Consider the following 15,399-nt stretch of genomic DNA (forward strand, 5'->3'; position numbering starts at 1 on the left):
AATCTCAGACAATTTGAGATTCAAAATAAATGATAGTAATAGATCATACTGTGAATAAAATAGGATTCCATTAATCTGATATAAAAGATACATACCAATGTAGAAATGAAAATTTGATAAGACAAGATGTTTACATCCTCTCAAAGTATCTCTCTATAATATACATTTTAATTACTAAAGGCAAAAGAGTACTATACAGTACAAAAGCCTGGCAAATATCACTTTACTCAAGTGATCCAAGTTAACAACACTAAACATAAGGAAAATCAATATCAGCATCATTGAAAGCCTTCGGTTGCAATGAGGAGGACGCAGCATCACTTTCATAACAGTCACGCCAAAGATACATACCCTGAGTCTAATCATGAAGAAATATTACACAACACCAAATTGAGGTAAACTCCTCAAATAACTGGGCCATAATCTTCAAAAGTGTCCAAGTCATCAAAGTCAAGGAAAGATCGAGGAACTGCTTCAGATTGAACAAGACCAATGAGACATGATAACTAACTGCAACATGAGATTCTAGACTGAATCCTTTTGCTATAAAGGACAGACATTATTGGAATAACTGGCAAAACTTAAATGTAATCTGCAGATTAGATGGTAGCAATATTTCAAAGTTAATTTCTTTTTTTTTTTTTTTTTTTTTTTTTTTGCGATACGCGGGCCTCCCACTGCTGTGGCCTCCCCCGCTGCGGAGCACAGGCTCTGGACGCGCAGGCCCAGCGGCCATGGTTCACAGGCCCAGCCGCTCCACGGCACGTGGGATCCTCCCGGACGGCACAAACCCGTGTCCCCTGCATCGGCAGGCAGACTCCCAACCACTGCGCCACCAGGGAAGCCCCTAAAGTTAATTTCTTGATTTTCATGGTTGTATTATGGTTTTGGAGGAGAGTGTCTTATTGTGGAAAGTAAAGTATTTGGGCGAATGGGACATCATGCTAGCAACTTACTCTTAAAAGGTTCTGGACTAAAAAACTTAAAAATAAAAAAGGAAAAACTTACAGAAGGAGGGACTTCCCTGGTGGTGCAGTGGTTAAGAATCCACCTGCCGGGCCTCCCTGGTGGCGCAGTGGTTGAGAGTCCGCCTGCCGATGCAGGGGACACGGGTTCGTGCCCCGATCCCGGAGGATCCCACATGCCGCGGAGCGGCTGGGCCCGCGAGCCATGGCCGCGGGGCCTGTGTGTCCGGAGCCTGTGCTCCGCAACGGGAGAGGCCACAGCAGTGAGAGGCCCGCGTACAGCAAAAAAAAAAAAAAAAAAAAAAGAATCCACCTGCCAATGCAGGGAACACGGGTTCGAGCCCTGGTCTGGGAAGATCCCACATGCCACGGAGCAACTAAGCCCGTGCGCCACAACTACTGAGCCCGTGTGCCACAACTACTGAAGCCCGCGTGCCTAGAGCCTGTGCACCACAACGAAGAGTAACCCCGCTCGCCACAACTAGAGAAAGCCTGCGCACAATGAAGACCCAATGCAGCCAAAAAATAAATTAATTTAAAAAAAAACTTACAGAAGGAATTTAAATTATATATAAATAACATGCACTGTAATAATTCAATATATAACCATTATATAATTAGTATCATGTAGTTTTCAGCAGTAGTTTTGAGAAAAATACTAAAATACACAGATTCTCTAACACTTCTCTGCTTGCTTCCAGTTTATAACCTTCATGTTATGAGATGTCAAAGAACAGGGACTTCCCTGGTGATCCAGTGGTTAAGACTCTGTGCTCCCAATGCAGGGGGCACGGGTTCAATCCCTGGTCGGGGAACTAGGATCCTGTATACCTCACCACGCGGCCAAAAAAAAAAAAAAGAGAGAGATGTCAACAGAAAAACTATGTTCTGTACTGAAAAGTTAAGAGCAAACTTAGTAGAACAATTTCTGTATCTGAATAAAGACTCAAAGGGTAGTGTTAGACAATTATTTGTCCTATAGGTAACTCCCTTGTTTAAAATCTGAAATGTGAGTTAAACCTATTAAGCAAAATAGACAATCCTTTAGGCTGTAGTATCACCATTCCCATGCCATTTTGAATTGTATCATTCAAATGATGCAGCTGATTAAAATATCTGCTTTTCTTACATCTCATCAAAAACAAGTAAGAAGGAAACCAATTCACTTCACAGAAAATAGTGTGAGTCAAGTGGGAGCAGGACATTCCTAAGATACTGCTGGTCTCCCCCGAAGGGGACAGCCAAGCCCTGTCTGTCTTGGGTGTTGACAATGTGGACAAAAATGTCCAAAGTTATGATAGGATCTATCCTCTGCCTCTCTCCATGTTCCTGACCAAGAAACAAAGGACTTGTGACTCTCAAAAATATTTGGAAGAAAATTTCTGCCCATCTCCACTATCCACTCATTCAGTCTCCCAAATAGGAGGAGAAATAACTTGGTGAACTTGAGAAAAGGGTTATTATGGATATGTAACTTAGGGACCTCTTGGCTCCTGAGTTCATTTCTCACAGAAAGATATGGGAAAGACTACAGTCCTTCACTACACGGCTGGGTAAACATCTAATCTGTAGACCTCCCTAACCCTCTGGGGTGGGGCATCCACTGTCTTTACACTTGGGGTAAAAGTTCATTTCAGGCTTAGGTCCAAAACATGTTCTCCAGTCCAGACCTATCAGCAATAAAGCTGGTATCTATTTTTATTCTTTAAAAATTTTTAACATATAAATCATTTTTGGACAAAAACACACGCCCCTGGTAAAAATCAAACAGTACAAAAGGATATACAGTATAAAGTAAGTCTCCTTCCTTTTTTCCCACCCCTGACCTCAGTCCCAATTTCCAAAGATAACCACTCTTACCAGTTACTATGTATTTTTCCAGAGATAATCCATGTATTTACAAGTATATTATATACGTGTATATCACATACAGCTGGTATTTTAATCCCCCCATCCACCAAAAAAAAGAAGTGTGAGTAAATGAATCTTTGAAAATAGGGGTGGGGGGAAATGAAACAATTTCTGGTGACTAATGTCAGAAATCACTAGAGTCTAAAATGTGAATTTGACTGATCTTCTAGTTAGTTATAGAACTACAAATGCTGTAACCTCTTACATTTAAAGCATGTACTTAAGTTTCAAAGCAGATTTCTAAAATATGGATATTACTAAATGTTACACACAATGTACAGAATTCCCAAACATTTCTAATACAAATAATTTATTTTATGAAATTTATTTGGAAGACATTTGACTATTTTGTACCCGATACTACATTAAGAATAAGAAAGATGGTCCCTGACCTCAAAATCAGATTAGTAAGGAAAACAAATAAGTGAAAATAGTAATACTAATTCAGTGATATACATATAATAATAGATATACACAAGCGCTATGGGAACATAGGGGAATAAAGGGTATACTGGAGCTGGTCATCTCTCCTCTGCACCCATAATCCCCTCTTAGAGCCAGACTGCCAGCAAAGGGCAATCCTGTATTTCCATGGCCTGACATACCTGTTAAAGGTGAACCAGAGGAGACACCTGAACAGTCAAGCCAATCAGATTACCTCTTCAGGAAATGTGTAAAAAGAAAAAATAATAATAATAAATCAGCCAAACAGAGGTATACCCTAGACATTCAAAATCATACTCAGAACTGGTAGACATTTTCTGCCACGTTCATACTGATAAATTAATGAGGGACTTCGCTGGTGGTGCAGTGGTTAAAAATCTGCCTGCCAATGCAGGGGACGTGGGTTCGATCCCTGGTCCAGGAAGATCCCACTGCCACGGAGCAACTAAGCCCGTGCACCACATCTACTGAGCCTGCACTCTAGAGCCCGTGAGCCACAACTACTGAAGCCTGCAAACCTAGAGCCCATGCTCCACAACAAGAGAAGCCACCGCAATGAGAAGCCTGCGCACCGCAACGAAGAGTAGCCCCTGCTCGACACAACTAAAGAAAGCCCACGCCCAGCAACGAAGACCCAATGCAGCCAAAAGTAAATACATTAATTAATTTTAAAAAAAATTAATGAAAGCCAGAATGGAGTAGGCACAGAAAAACAGGGACAAGAAACCATGTAGCCAAGATGAAGGAAAGAAGTTTCTGCAATGCCTGACTATGCTTTCTGTGATTGGGTCATGTGAGAATCTTCTGTATCCTGATTATGAGCTTTTTTTTTAGGTTGAATTTATCTGATTTTCTACCCCCTAACTAAGACTAGTACCTAGCCAACCCTGAAGAGAGGGTCTGTGAAGGGTACTGAAGGAAGTAATGCCTGGGCTTAGTCTTCTCAAAGAAATAAGAGATGATGTTTTGGGCAGAGGAGACAGCAGTAGAAGCACAGTAAAGCAGAGTACACTGAAGGACCTCTAAGAACTTCTGACGGCTAAAGCATGGGATATATGATTGACGGGAAGAGAGGTGAGGCCAGAGAAGGAAGCATATCTCAAAGGGCCTTTAATACCCCAGTAAGGAGTCTGGAGTCCAACCTCACTCCCCCATCCCACCCGCACCCTGAGGTTATAAACTATGGTCCTGCACCAAAATGTTGAGCTAAGAAAGTTTTTCCATTTTTTAAATGGTCAGTGGGTAGGGAAGAAGAAGCAACAGAGACTATACGTGACCCCCATAAAGCCTAAAAATCTTCTTATCTGCCTCTTTAAAGAAAAAGTTTGCTTAATCCTGCTGTAAAAAATGGAAAGATTTTAGGGCCTCCCTGGTGGCGCAAGTGGTTGAGAGTCCGCCTGCCGATGCAGGGGATACGGGTTCGTGCCCCGGTCTGGGAGGATCCCATATGCCGCGGAGCGGCTGGGCCCGTGAGCCATGGCCGCTGAGCCTGCGCGTCCGGAGCCTGTGCTCCGCAACGGGGGAGGCCACAGCAGTGAGAGGCCCGCATACCGCAAAAAAAAAAAAAAAAAAAAAGGAAAGATTTTAAATAGGTGAATTAGATCATCAAAGGGGCATTTTTGCAACATCTCTAATGGAAGTGTGGAGGATGGATTGGTGAGAGTAACACTAGGCATAAGAAAACCAGTACACGTTACTACCAGATTCAGGAAAGAGAATGATGGTTTATACTCAAGCAGTGCCAGTCAAAATGAGAGGAAAGGACAAGTTATGGAAAAAAATGTTCTTATAAGGCCTCTAATCCTTAACACTGTCTGCAGACCCTTGCGTGGACTGACCTCTGCCACCCACCCCAGTCTTAATGATCCCTTGATCCCCTTGACTGTAGTTAGGCAGCTCCCTCTCTCAGCCTAGAGTGCTCTTACTTCCCACTCATCTATTCCTTTCTTAGTTAATACCACTCACCTCTGATCTTCCTCCATCCACTATCCCCCTACCCTGAAATTCGGATGTCTCATTTACTTATTCAGTCAATAAATATTTATCGAGCACACGCAAGAGGGTAGGATTAACTCCTGTTACTATCCTTACAAAATCCTAGGAGAGTTGGGACTTTCATACTGGAACTCTTTGCTACAGAGGGCTCCCTAGTCAGACAAGTTTAGGACCCTCTGGGTTAAACAAAATTACATACTTTTACGTAAAGTCTTCAGTGTGCTTTTACATGCTGATATGCACTGTAGCTCCAAAAGGATATTTCCAAATTCGCTGAACCTTAGGAATTTTTTTTACTAAACACTATCAATATGGTAGGACGACTAGCATTCTGAGGACTACCGCCTGGAAACACCTCTTGAACTTAATAATATTTGAGAGACAATCACAAAATAAAAGACCACTTTTGCAGCAAAAGCTTAAAATTTCTTACCTTTCTAGCTGGTGGGCCATGAGCTTTATTTACTCTTCTGCCAGGAATCCCTCAACTCTAATCAAGTAAGCGGTGCTTCTCAAGTTTCCATCTAAGTATCCCTAGGGCAAAGGAGAGGCAGAAAAGAGCAAACTCATTACTCTGCAAAATCTAAATAACTCCAGGAACTTCCCTGGTGGCGCAGTGGTTAAGAATACGCCAGCCAATGCAGGGGACACGGGTTTGATCCCTGGTCCGGGAAGATCCCACATGCGGTGGAGCAACGAAGCCCGGGTGCCACAACTACTGAGCCCGCCTGCCGCAACTACTGAAACCCACACGCCTAGAGCCCGTGCTCTGCAACGAGAGAAGCCATGGCAATGAGAAGTCCACACACTGCAATGAATGCAACCAGAGAAAGCCCACACGCAGCAACGAAGACCCAACACAGCCAAAAATAAATAAATAAATAACTCCACTACAAAAATTTGTAAATGTTTATTTTATATTTTAAAATGTATGTGTATTTTGCCTTCTATACCATTATTTTTAGTATAAAAAAATTAAGGTTCCTTGCAAAATCTTTAATGCTCCAGGAAGATGTTTACCTTGTGGCCTCCCATAACTCCTGGCACACTGCCACCTATCAGATGTGTAACAGTTTCAAAGATGGAAGCATGGCAATGGAATATTGGTGAAAAGAGAAAAATAAAACTTTTTAATATAACAGAAGGAAGAGGTAGTCACAGCTGATCCGTGAAACAGCAGTGCTGAATCTTGAGCATCAAAATTCTTAAGAGTGGAGGCTAATGGTTCTTCTTGTGCCCAGTGTGCTTCACACAAGTGTTTATGTGCTTCTTATTTGGAAGTGACTTTTTTATGCCTGTATCAGTTAGGATTAGGTTCAGCTGTGAGTGAGAAAACTCAAAATAATAATGGCTTAAATGAGTCAGAAGTTTATTTCTCTCACAAGAACACAGGCAGTCCAGAACCATGATCACTGGGAAACCAGGTTCCTTCTGTTTCGTTGTTCTGCCATCCTCAACATGTGGCGTCCCCTTCACGGTTTAAAATAACTGCTCAAGGTCTAGCCATCACATCAATAGCAGGAAGGAAAATGGTGAGATGAGAGATAGCCTCCCTTTAAGGACACTTCAGAAATCTTACAGGAAACTTCTATTCTGGCCAGAACTTAAATCACATGGCCATAGCTAGCAAGGAAGATGAGAAATACATTCCTTATTTCACCACATGCTTAGAAAAAAAAAACCTGGAGCATCTACAATACGGAAAAAGAAGAGAATGAATATTGGTGGACAATTAGTTGTTTCTGTCATCATATGCAGCTCATTCTAAAACGTAAGATGATTGGATACCTTGTAGAGATGTCTTATCAGTCCACTGAAGGGAGCTTTCAAAGGTAGAAACTCCTGCCAGTGGCCAAGGAGCATGACCAATGTTAATAAGGACTTCTCTAAATATGCAAGACCAATCTGTAGGTGACAGAGTAAGAAGGAAAACTATCTGAAGACCAGAGTAACAATATAAGAGTAAAGCAACAACCTAAATAGTTGTAGTTTAGGAGGATAAACTCACTAGGCAGTCCACAAAACTTAGGAATGATTACATGGGACCGTTAGGTAAGTAATGGAGTGCCTAAGGTGAGATTGGGTAAGAACTTGGCAGAAAGTTCAGTTACCAATTGCATTAGGAAAAGGCAGCGATCCCAGGAGCAAGATGTTAAAGTGAAAGTTGACGTTCCCTTACCTGAGGGCTGAGCTCCCATGCATGAGGGCCAAGTATGAACTTGGAGATTTCCTTATTGCACAGACTGTTGAAAAGAAGGGTTGCACTTTACCTTGAATAAGGTTGGCCAAAATAGCCTTAATATATTTAAAACTTTTGATGCAAATACCAAAAGCTATAAGGACTCTCATTTCAAAATCAGCAATGAAATTGTTTTATATACAGACTGTTCCTTAAAGGAAAAGGGACCAGAACAGGATATTTAGCTACACAAATGTAAATTTGGGACTATGAATGGAGCAGCAATTCAAAGGACAAATGGCTCTGTGGGATAACTGTACTTATTACTGAAAATAATCCACATATAAGTGGATCCATGCAGTTCAAACCCGTGTTGTTCAAGGATCAACTGTACTTATAAAAGAATGGTGTCAATATCTTGAAAAGCCAGAAATTATATTTTTTTCAACTATCTAAACTTATGAAGAAATATTTTAGGAATCAACTTAGAAATGTGCAAGAGTACACAGTTTATCAAATTTCTTTTCAGGAGTATATATATGAGTGTATTAGGCAGAATGGTGCCCCAAAGATGTCCATACCCCAATCCCTGGAACTTACAAATAGGTTATGTTACATAGCAAAATGGACTTTGCATATGTAAAAATCATTACAGATTCTAAAATAGGAAGATTATCCTGGGTTATCCAGATGGCCCAGTCTAATCACATGAGCCATTAAGAGTGAAGAACTTTCTCTGTCAGAGAGATTTTGGCAGTAGCAGAAGTCAGAGATAAGCATGAGAGAGACTTTACCTGCCATTACTGGAGGGAGCAGCACTGAAAGCATTTCAACTTCTATGAGTGAAGACTAGCCCTGGCTGACAGCAAGTAAAGAGGGACCTCAGTCTTAAAACTGTATGCAGTCAACAATCTAAATGAACTGGGAAATGGATTCTTCCTCAGAGACTCCAAATAGAAAGAAAGAATGCAGCTCTGCTAACATACTGATTTTGGCTTTGTAAGACCCTATGTAGTGGGCCCAGCTGAGCCCACCTGGACTTCTGACAAACAAAAACTATGAGATAAATTTGGGTTGTTTTATGATGCAAAGTATGTAGTGATTTGTGAAACAGGAATAGAAAATACAGTAAGCAAAAATGCTAATGTACTCAGGAGGACAGGCTTGTAGCCCAAGGAACCACACAGATTCAGAGTTTTCTCTGTGCTCTAATTTCCGTCTCATATCTTGGTAAGTGTCACAAAATGCCAAGAAATGATCCTAGAGCTCACACTAGGAACAGCAATATGGTCATAATAACGAACTTAAACCTAAGAAGTTGAAAACCTGCAGCTATAAGCTAGTAGGAATTCATTCCCCTTTGAGTTTCTAAATTAGGAAAAATTTTAATGGTATGATTTCACTCCTATCCTCTCCAGGAAGAAAAAATATACTAGTTTCAGGATTGTCAAAAATAATAATTGAGGGCTTCCCTGGTGGCGCAGTCAGGATTGTCAAAAATAATAATTGAGGGCTTCCCTGGTGGCGCAGTGGTTGAGAGTCCGCCTGCCGATGCAGGGGGCACGGGTTCGTGCCCCGGTCCAGGAAGATCCCACATGCCGCGGAGCAGCTGGGCCCGTGAGCCATGGCCGCTGAGCCTGTGCGTCCAGAGCCTGTGCTCCGCAACGGGAGAGGCCACAGCAGTGGGAGGCCCGCATACCACACACACAAAAAGTAATAATTAAAAAATAATAATAGAAAACAATACTGTATATGTAAAATATATCAAGTACAGTGCATGGTACTCATCTACTATCTATTCAGTTTATTAGAAGTTTTACTGTATTTTGACTTTAAGTGTACATTTTCCTAATACTTAATTAATCTAAATCTTACTACCTTCTTTATTTTTAAAGCCAGAAGCTGAGAACTACATAGTTTAACTTTTAGACAGAAGATTTTTAAATTAATCTTTAACCCATGAATTTGATGTTATCCCATAAGGTTATTTGGTACATAATGTTTTACTTCATCAATGTAAGGAAGTGAGAAAAATATAAGTTCCGCTTTAACGAGGAAAGCAGCAGTTTTTAATTGTTTACTACTCACAGGAGACACGACAGATGTTCTTCATACATATCACAACTCCCAAGAATATACCAAAGTTTTGATGAAATTCCTCAAAGTTGATGGGATACATGAAGAGCATCACAGACTTTTCTCAATACTGTATTCATGAAAGTACATTATGAGTGCAGTTGGCCCTCCGGATTCAACAAACCTCAGATCAAAAATATTTGGGGGCGGGGGGCTTCCCTGGTGGCGCAGTGGTTGAGAGTCCGCCTGCCGATGCAGGGAACGCGGGTTGGGTTCGTGCCCCGGCCCGAGAGGATCCCACATGCCGCGGAGCGGCTGGGCCCGTGAGCCATGGCCGCTGAGCCTGCGCGTCCGGAGCCTGTGCTCTGCAGCGGGAGAGGCCGCAGCGGTGAGAGGCCCGCGTACCACAAAAAAAAAAAAAAAAAAAAAAAAAAAATTGGGAGGGAAGAAATTCCAGAAAGTTCCAAAAAGCAAATCTTGTATTTGCCTCCTGCCTGGCAACTATTTACAAAGCATTTACATTGTATTAGGTAACATAAGTAATGTAGAGACGATTTAAAGAATACGGGAGGATGTACTTAGGTTATATGCAAATACAATGCCATTTTATATAAGGGACTTGAGCATCAACAGATTTTGGTATCTGCAGTGGATCCTGGAACCGAACCCCACAGATACCAAGGGATGACTGTATGTGAATAGTGAAATCAGCCCAATATCTCAAAATATTATTTAATAATATCAGTAGTCCAATTTTTAAGTCAAACTTCATTTTTTCAAGTGAGTCTTGATTATTCCCAGACCTTTAATTCCTAGGTGAATTAAGGTAAGCAAGTTCTTGTTTTATAGTTTAAAATTACAACAGACAACATTAGAAATATATAAATACAAAGAATTTACAGATTAATGGTTATGAATATGAATAGTGCTAATGAAAGTTTTTACTAATAACATCATTTGAGATTTGGTAATCATATCAGCTATACAAAATAATGTCCATAGCATTAATTTTGCACAAGGTAGATGTATAAAATGTACCTAATGATCATTGCTTTTCCTCACTAAAAACTTGTCTTTGTAAAAGTAAAATAGAAACTCACAGCTCACCAAGAATTACAATAATTCATAATCACCGCTTAGGAGTACATCAATAATTTCTCATTATGAAGAGAGCACAAATAAGATACAGATTATGTACAATTCCCATTACAACACTAGTAAGCTTACCTCCCCCCACACCATGCAAAGTACATCAAAATTCCGGTAAATGAAAGAGATATTACCTCAGAAGTCACGCTCAATCCAACATCCACACTTCAACAATCATTAAAACCTACCTTACAATGATAAAAGATACTAGTGACTCTCAACACCATGACTGAGGAATGATGCCATACGTATATTAAATAATTAGTAAAGAAATCAAAAGAACATTAGAAGTGTGATGTTTTAATTTAGTCATCTCTTCCACTTTAGAGAGGAAGAAATGAAAGGTCTCACAGAAATGTTTATAGTGGGATTGGTGGAGCAGAAGAAAATGACAACTGGATTGCATGCAAATCACAGTATCATGACTTTACCATCTCAAAATGTGTATACGCTATACTGCAAGAGTTTTATATAGAAAAAGTCTCACTTGGGAAGAAGGGATGTATATGGAACAAAAAATACAAGCTATTCTCTCACATGGATTTATGAAAATTCTAAGGTAGTATTATAAGTTCCACCACAAATTGTAAGTTCCTAGGGAAAACTCAACATTATTGCGAAAGCTACCAAATAGATGACTGCTGTCCTGTCTTCAAGCCACACCACATGCATGCCTGTTGGGGTTGTGATGGATTATTATTATTTTTTAATGAACTTTAACAATTATAATTACCATACCATATACTGAGTACTCATTAAGTTCCTGACACTGTTTCAAGCATTGTATATACGTTAAATATTTGAATGTTCACAACAAGGCTATGAGTTAAGTATTATCTTTAAAGATAAGGAAACTGAGGCACAAAGAAGTTACATTTGCCCAAGGTGACACAGATAATAAGTGGTAGGCTCATGACAACCTGATTAGTAACTACCCTAAGACATTGATTATATACTTACAATGAGCCAGAAGATAATACTGAGGAAACAAAAACACAGTCAATTTGGCTGTAACATACACATTCTTTATTTGAAGGGTTACCTATATGGAATGTCACTATGAAGTTTAATAATTCACAAATGTATAGTTCAGAAAGAAGCTATTAAAACGAACTAGCATAAGACATCCAATGTGTAAACTATGTAAAACTGCAGAAAATTTAAGGATTATTGCTACTAGGATGTCAAAAGTTTCAGTAATCTTTAAGAGAAATAAAATCAGTGAAATGACAGAAAATATGAAATATACATATCTGTCCCAGCACACAGATCACTGGCAGACAAATAACTACACACTGATATAGTCAACTAAATGAAACTTCTTCAGAAGTTTTATGTCACTTACATTAATAATTCCTAGTTAAGTAATCCTACTTTTTTTAATAAGCACAACTCCAAAGTTGGTAAAATTATGACAAAGTTGATGCAGTAACATTCTGATGACAGTGTAAACTTGCTCAACTCTTTGGGGAGGCAAAAATTTGGCAACTGTAGAAACATTTATATCCTTTGACCTAGAATCTCATTTGAGACTGGTATCTACAGAAACAATTCAAAATAAAAGATCTATGCACAGAGATGCTTAATTCAATGTTAAAACAGGCAGAAACTTAAAGTTATTTTCCTGTTGGACCTTTAAAATTGAGGCAATTTTAGGGACTTGGCTGGTGGCGCAGTGGTTAAGAATCTGCCTGCCAATGCAGGGGACACGGGTTCAAGCCCTGGTCTGAGAAGATCTCACATGCCGGGGAGCAACTAATTCCATGCGCCACAACTACTGAGCCCACGTGCCACAACTACTGAAGCCCGCGCGCCTAGAGCCCGTGCTCCGCAACAAGAGAAGCAAGCCACTGCAATGAAAAGCCCGCGCCCTGCAAAGAAGAGTAGCGCCCGCTCGCAGCAACTAGAGAAAGCCCGCGTGCAGCCAAAAATAAATAAATAAATAAATAAATAAATAAAAACCAAACACCTATGTTCTAAATTACCACAATATTATAGTTTAAATAATTAAAAACTTAATGGCAGTAGCATCCTCTCAGAACAAGATTAAACATGTCTTAGGAGAGAGCATACACAGCACTGTAAATCTGGAATATTCTTACAAACTATTTTACAAAGATTAGGATTCAATTATCAATGACCTTAAAGACCCATGAACTTTTTTGTTTCTTGATCTGAAGACGGGCATCTCTATTTTTGAACACACTTTACAATGATGTTCCTGCAGTTCTGAAAACAGTATTTACAGTGGATTTTTCAAGTCACTGTAACAAATTTAAATTTAATTACAAAATATCACTGCTATTGCATTTGTCTTTCAGGGCACTTAACTCTACTAGGATGACTTTTTAACAAGCTTCTCACCTTCACAGTTTTGGTACAACAGACCAAGGATATAGGCTTTCCGATTATGCCTAGAAAGACTATTACTGACAGTGGTTATAAATTTCTTCAGATAGGACAAAAAACGTGCTCAGAGGAACAGTTTTTGTTCTGATTTCAAACATATACATTAAATTTATTTACTGTTACTGTCTCCAAAATTTTAAATTCCTAAGAAATTGTAACTTTCACATAATAATTTACGGATTAGTCAACAGGCCTAAGGTCCATCAGGAGTAACCCCTTTTACTCCAAAATACTTTTGCTCTTGGCCTGACCAGTTTTAAAACTCTTCATTAAACAAAGACAATTTTATACCACTTAAAGGCACAAAAATAGTTCCCATCTCTTCCGTCCTCTGCCTCCTTCTAGCGTCAGTTCAACCAGCGAACACAGAAAACACACTCTCGGCCCTGGTCCTCAGACATCAATTAAAAAAAAAAAGCACAGGTGATTTCCCTACAGAACGTTTGCAGTCCACCCAGGAAGGTTATAAAAAAAGGGGGGGGTGTAAAATACCAGAATCAATCTGCACCCGCACCTCAGCCCCGCCCCATCTGGAAAAAGCGGGGGGTGGCGGGAGTGTGAAGGGGCAGAAAGGACAGAAAAGGCCGAGACTTCCAGCTCCCAGGTTCTGCATACCATTTGTTCCATCAGCTCCCACCGCAGCCAGAGACCCTGACCCTGTTTTCGGCCGCGCCTCCTGATCCTCTCCCTCGCCACCATCACACACAGTCCCCAACCACTGAGTGGGGAGACCAGAGCCGGCCCTCTTCCTGCTCAACCCAAGGACTGAAGGGGGCTCTCCCTGCACCCTCGGCAAATCCGACGTGTGCCCCAGAGATCTCCAAACTGACCAGACAAGGGGACGATATAGCAAGGGGAGGGGTCTAAGAGGAGCCGTTATTCCTTTTTCCTCCTCGTCAGGAAAGCGCGCGAGCGGGGAGGGGCCGGAACAACAAATGCCAGTTACCTAACGGTCCGGCCTGTTCGGCCGGGCTCCCGAAGCCGACGCCGCGCGAGCCGCTAAAGCTGCAGCACAGCCACAGCCGCCCCGAGGGCTAGGCACGGGCAGGAGCGCCCGAGGTGATGGGAAGCGGGGGGTGGGGACTACGGTGAGCGACGTCGCCATGTTAGTGCCTTCTTTCTCCGTATCCCTACAGTCTCCAGTCCTGCGGCCCTCTCCTCATCACTACTCACCTTTCCAGGTCACTAGTTCATGCTTCTTTCGGTCGCTGGGGAGACCCGAGCTCAGCGGTGTTTACAAACCACCCCTGGAGGAAAGGACTGAACCGCACTTTAAAGGCCACGGGCTCCCACAGGCTTCCGTCCTCTCTCGCGAGATCGGACTGACAACCCTTCTCTCCGCCCCACTCCCGGCATCCCTCCTTTCTTCTCGCGCCCCTCCTCTCCACACACACGCCCCTTCTTGCCTTCCTTCTGACAGAGCGCCTCCGGATCAGGTGGTTCAGTCAGGCTTAAGGAAGGGGGCGGGAACCAAAGAATACTCGGGCGCTGGTTATTGGATACAGAACCCGAAGGGCGGGAAGCAGTTCTGGAGGGGGAGGGACCAGGGAGTTAGAAGAGTGGTGTCTCTGCAACCGGAAGCTGCGGAAGGCTGTGATTGGCAGCCGGCTGGAGGTGGGCGCGAGTGTAGGGCGCTGGAGCAGGTGGATGTTGAGGTCGCGTGAGGAGGTTGATGGTGTGCAGGGGGGAAAGGTGAACTCTGGGAAGGCTGCCGGTGGCGGGAGAGAAAGCAGGAGGAATCCTCTGAGCCCAGCTCCGGAAACCTGGTATTTCCGTTGCTGTCACTTCCCGGCCCTTGGTAGGAAGAAGGGTAAAGCGTAGGGAGGCGCGCACCGAAACCCACCTTCCGGCTGCACTGAAGCCTGAGAAGGAGAGCTTCGGTTTAGAAGACGCGGAGTTTGCTGGAAATTACCCCCTAAGCCCCCTACGCGCCTGAAACGGGGAAGCAAGATGTCAGTTCCGAAATAAATGAAAAAGCCTTTACCATGAATAGCGTTTGTTCGAATTTTACTAAGCTGTAGCTGGAACTGATTCCTCCGGCTCTTAGCGCCCAGTACAGTGTATGATGTTAGCATATAATTATGTTCTAAGTAACTTACTAAAAGGAAATACAGTGCCTTCCACTATATCTCCCTAACAAAATAGTGCAAGAGGAAAATCCTCCATATTATGGTGTATCCTATTTTATCAATTTTCCTTTACTTAGCAGTTATAAAAATATATCAATTTTAGTAGACATAATTCCAAACCTTTAAAACATCAACAACTCCG

At 41.7% G+C, this 15,399-nt stretch overlaps 1 protein-coding gene across 3 annotated transcripts in view; it reads right to left on the bottom strand.

Moving 5' to 3' along the window:
* ATF2 (activating transcription factor 2) overlaps nt 1-14,437 on the bottom strand; it is an 86,278-nt gene extending 71,841 nt beyond the window's left edge. For all 3 annotated transcript variants that reach the window (XM_060106676.1, XM_060106675.1, XM_060106677.1), the window contains exons 1-2: nt 14,302-14,437; nt 5,749-5,849 (exon numbers count right to left, since the gene is read on the bottom strand). The gene's annotated coding sequence lies outside the window, so the exon portion shown is untranslated. The remainder of the gene's footprint in view (nt 1-5,748; nt 5,850-14,301) is intronic.
* Nucleotides 14,438-15,399: the final 962 nt, after the last annotated feature.

This window comes from Mesoplodon densirostris, chromosome 8 (assembly GCF_025265405.1).
Source record: "Mesoplodon densirostris isolate mMesDen1 chromosome 8, mMesDen1 primary haplotype, whole genome shotgun sequence".
NCBI classification, from domain to species: Eukaryota; Metazoa; Chordata; class Mammalia; order Artiodactyla; family Ziphiidae; genus Mesoplodon; species Mesoplodon densirostris.